Below are 5,654 nucleotides of genomic sequence, written 5' to 3' on the forward strand. Positions count from 1 at the left end.
CTGTAAATTATTTCTGTAGTTCAACATACTCTTTGATAGATAGCAGGTGGACCTAGTTAGCAGTGAAAAATGACTTTGTATTGTGATTAAAGCTTATTTTCTATGCATAACTAGACATTTAAATTCAGCTGCCTATATCTCTTGCCATATTGCATTCATCTTTGTCCTTATGAGACATATTTTATTAATCTCGTCTGCGTACTGCAGGGTGTTTAAACTCACACAATGATACGTGATATATTTGATAGGTGTGAAGAGCTTGGTGGGTAATGTTTTTCCTTTGCCTGCAGCTAGAATATCTGGAACTCTCAGTGATGGTCAGGATTGGTCAGTGTGGGTTCACTGACATAAGACTAAAAAACAGCATCTCAGATTTCATAGAGGCCAGTGACCTCTGCATGAATCAAAACAGACGAGACTGAGGATGCTTGTAACTTTCCTTAACATCCAACATGTAAGTAAAGAGTGCCATTATTACAATCTATGTTGAAATTTCTATTTGGATACAATCTGTGTTGATATTTCTATTTGGATACAATCTGTGTTGATATTTCTATTTGGATATTGGTCTTTCTCACATAAATCCTTTACATTTGTCACCTCTAATTTATAAGTGGTTAACCAGACAGTGTGACAACTCACATTGTGTTACAACCATTTAACCTAATTCTAGATTTTACAGTACTGTTCCAGTTTGTACAGTACTGTTCCAGATCAGTTTGTCTTTTATGGAATATTCATTTTGAAGAAAACAGCTTGCTGCTATAAAAACTTTAAATTCCATCATACATATTTTTGAATAAGGTGATTTGATTTTTTCATGCATAATACGGCCCTAGTAATGCATGATGTGATTACTTATACAGAATGTTATTTCAATTAAGCGATACAGTAGAAGAGGTTGTGTATATCGTCATCATGGCTAATAAAATCAAAGACATGAATGTGGCTATATGTAACATATACGTTTTGTGTCATATTTGTTACTATATCTTGGATTTTAGCACATGCTGTATTGACCATTCGGAAGCCAGAACCAGAAAAATCTAATTTATAATTTGATATCAATGAATTACACACATTTACACACATTTTTGCCATATTTTAGGATGAATTTTTGAAAAAAAATTTAAATTGCAATAAATGCGTAAATATTTTACATAGCCATACGCATTTAAAAAACATATGCTTTTTGACTTTCTCTGACAAATCTGTAAAATTTCATGATCCTGGAATACCCTCCTCTCGGCCCCCTCCTGAAAATCAAAACTGCAGTGCAGTTTCTTTTACCTCTTTGACTTCTTTGACAGTTTCTTTGACTTTACAGTAATTGTAAACGTTTTGATGCCAAGGACCCCAAATATGATTATGCCCTTGTGAGAAAAACCCTTCATAAAATATAAAGGAAGCTACAGTTCTTGTGTAAAGACCCATTTAAACATAAAAACATAGAAAAAGCACAATATTATGAGCATGTTGTCCACAAATGTAAATATGTGGCTTTTATATTATAAATGTATTGACGCCAAATCAAAGTATTAAAATATTTTCTGGAAAATAATACCCACTATTACAGTAATGGTAGATTTGTAAAACTGCATAGGGCTTTTGGCTATAAATTTTGTTTTACTGACCAATTTTACAGTTAACATGGGACAGCTCTAATAATAATAATAATTATAACCCTCTTGCAACTCCTTGCCCAGACCCCAGTTTGAAGCCCCCTGGTCTAAAATAAGTTTATCACAGACTAACCGTCAGACACGATCTAAAGTTTCATTTAGAGAGTCCAGAGTCTATGAGGGTTAAACTTTTCATTCTTATATCAAATGTTGGAAATTTGGAGTAAAGACAGTAGCATCTGCATTTGTCTTCTGAGACACAAACATATGCTTCAAATTCGTATATAAAAATAGATTTTTTCTTTGAAAGCACCCACCCTAATACCATACAGACACAAACCCATACACTCAACTCCTGACAACTTATCTGACTTATCAGGGGAGATGGATCCTCCCAAGCCTTACAAGGTCAAGGGCAGAATGCTAAAGCGCTTGAAACACTTCACAAACAAGCACCAAAGTGCTCTATGAACATAATCTCTCTTGTAAATTATCTATCTATCTATCTATCTATCTATCTTAAAAAAACAACAACAAATTTTTTAAGGATAAAAACTCTTTTAGGGATATATAACTAATGATTGTAGATCACAGATAATATGAGTATAACAGCTCTGCAAACAGATAAAATATAATAACAAAAAATATTCACATCAAAAATGTCCACAACTTTTCAATATTTTATAAATTTCCAGGAAATAACATCCTGGAAATAACAATTTCAAAATTCCTAATATTTCCATGCTTTCCATGACTGTATGGAACCTTGTAAATATGAATCTACTGTATATAGCGTAACTTAAATTGCACAATATGTGATAAAGAGAGCTTGAAGCAGTGTCAAATGGCTCAAAACAGCCTAGTCATGAGTGTTTGACACATATTTGGCATATACAGTGCTTTGCAGTTAAATTCGCTGACACATGGCAAATTAGCTAAGGCCTAACATATATTAGAGATTTATATGGGGTCTCTTAATGCCATCAATGTTGGACTCCCCTGAAGCAACATGTCTGACTCCAAAGTTCAGGCTGAGGAACGACCACTCTAATAAAGATGACTGGGTTCTTGTCTCTTCTAAGGACACCACAAGAGCCTGGATGATCAATCTTTACCCCATTAAAAGGTGTTAAACATGAGCTCTTTTCTGTGGTTTGGCTTCAGGTGGAGGCCCAGAAAAGACTTCTTTCATATCATGTATCTCCCTTGCTTTTCATGATATCAGTGGTTGTGGTTTCAATAATGTGGCTGCATAAAATGCAGCTTATGAAAGCAATCAACAGGGACACATCACATGTTTTCCACTGCATTTGGCAAAAGGAGGTTTCAAAAAGATTTTGAAACGTTTTCTTCTTTTTAAACCTAGTTTGTCCATTGTGGAGGAGAGCTACGTACCAATAGAAAGGAATGCTTTGTTTAGAATTAATGAGGAAAAAAAGAAATGTAATTAATAAACAGTGTAATCAGTTTTATACTTCTTGGCAACCACAACCACAAGCAAATTTGATTTTACACAACTGATACTTGTGCAACTGTTAGTCTGGCAAAAACAATTTTGAACTGTTATACAACATGGCACTGACACCCAATAAATTATCGCCAGATTTAGATACAAAATAATATATTCAAGGAATTAGTTCACCCAAAAATGAAAATTCAGCCATTATTTATTAACCTTCTTGTCAGTAAACACAACTCCTTTTTACTTCAGTCAGATGTAAAAAGATATGTTTCACCATTCACTCTCAATGCAAATTTTTATTTTTATTTTTTTCATATAGGCTAATGGAAGTGCACAGAGACTAAGTAACATTATGCTTAATACTACCCCCTTGTAAGTTTCACAGATCAAGTCATAACTCGAGGGTAAATTATGACAGAATATTCATTTTGGGGTGAATAATACCTTTAAAGGGTTAGTTCACCCAAAAATGAAAATTCTGTCATTAATTACTCGAACCCCGTAAGACCTTCGTTCATCTTCGGAACACAATTTAAGATATTTTTGATGAAATCTGAGGGCTCTCTGACCCTCCCATAGACAGCAAGGTAACTGCCACGGTCAAGGTCCAGAAAAGTACGAAGACACGCTCGCGTCATGACTCATGATACTGTCGTGAACGCGCGTCCACAAGTGACGCAGTAGAGACGAAAATGTGGAATAAAGTCGTTTTTTTTTCTTTGCACAAAAAAAGTATTCTCGTAGCTTCGTAACTTTACAGTTGAACCACTGATGTCACACGGACTACTTTGTCGATCATCTTGGTACTTTTCTGGACCTTGAACGTGGTAGTTACCTTGCTGTCTATGGGAGGGTCAGAGAGCCCTCAGATTTCATCAAAAATATCTTAAATTGTGTTCCGAAGATGAACGAAGGTCTTACGGGTTTCGAACAACACGAGGGTGAGAAATTAATGACAGAATTTTCATTTTTGGGTGAACTAACACTTTAATGTTAAAGAAGCAGTTTCATTTTGGTTGAAATTATTTGTATCAAAATATTTTTTGTAAATAGCTTCATGTGAATTATACAATTTCCAATTGATGTATGACAGATTGTTTAATGTATGACAAATTAAAAATAGCAAAAACAGGAAACATATAGCAATACTTGGTGTACTGGAACACAATATGTATCATTTTGTGACCCAGCGTCACATTTTTGGATTTCCGGTGAAGCCAACTTCAATTACTAATAATTACTCCCAGGGTGGAGGTGTTTCTCTCTATAGCACAGCTTGCTGCACCTGGCAGTAGCAAAGATGCTGTTTAATGCCTGCTGATATGTTGGCACCTATTCTGGCCATGGCCCATCCTGTCTGTGTTGGCCAGTGCCCAGCCTGTTTCTTTCATCATCCTCGCTCTTTTGATCTAGCCCTTCATTCTGCTGGTGCTGTTAATCAGCGCTACATGAAGTGGCTTTCTGCCGACAATTGCCAGACTGGACACAGACAAAACATTTTTTTCATAATTGTTATGTAATGTGCAAGCAGGCTTCCAGCATATTTGTCTTGCTCAGATACAGCTAAATATAGCACACAAACACACACTCAAATTCATACTGAATCAAAACAATTAAATGAGGTGTGTGAACATTTATTTATTTATTTTTCTTTTCTTAAATGGGACGTTATTGTGTTATTTGTGTGGATATTTTAGATGGCCATTTTACCCACATAATATTTTTGGGAGGTTGTATGTTAGGTTGTTCAGCCATGAATTTGAGATAAGGATATTCTTCTTTTTTTTTCTGATCAGAAGCACTGATCAGGAATATTTCCAGTTTCCAAAAGCATGCATATCATGCTTGTCTACTTTGCGTGACACCAATTTTTTTATTATTATTTAATTTTTTGTATACCTGAGTACAATTTGCACCTTCCCCCAAAATAAACCCATAACATGGAACTCAATGTTTTTTGTTTTTTAATATTTTAAACAACAACACCAACAATGTTTCAGTGATGGTGCCGATGTCAGTTATGTTGCACTCCCCTATGACTTGCAGAAATATTTTTATACATGTTTGTTTAATTTAGAGATTACAGCATTCCAGAAAGATCAGAGGGGGGAAAACATGTACAACTAGAGCAAAAAGCAATAAACTTCAAAAGAGAGGCATTAAACACGTGAAGCACAAAAAAAGTGTAAAGCATTTTGGCTCGTTTAAGTGGGCCGTCCCAAGCATGGTTGCAATGTGTTCATTGTCAAACTCCAAAATCAGATTATTTGTAATTCTTAAAAAACGCCATTATTTTATTTGAAACAAATAATTATTTTATTTTATTGACAAAATATTTGAGTTTGTCTTGTATATTTTTTTCATGCGATCAGATAATATTTTAAGTTGTCATATGGTCATGTTACAACGTGCCCCTCAGATGTTACAATGTACCCCACCTACGGGGCATGTTGTCACGTTTCACTTCCAATTTTTGAGGGTAAATAAAGAAAAACGTATACACTGTAATTATGAAACAAAGCGACATATTTGTACTAGACAAGTGTGAAATTACTGTGGATAAAAAAAAT

This window comes from Sinocyclocheilus rhinocerous, unplaced genomic scaffold (assembly GCF_001515625.1).
Source record: "Sinocyclocheilus rhinocerous isolate Xijiao unplaced genomic scaffold, SAMN03320098_v1.1 scaffold943, whole genome shotgun sequence".
Lineage (NCBI taxonomy): Eukaryota > Metazoa > Chordata > Actinopteri > Cypriniformes > Cyprinidae > Sinocyclocheilus > Sinocyclocheilus rhinocerous.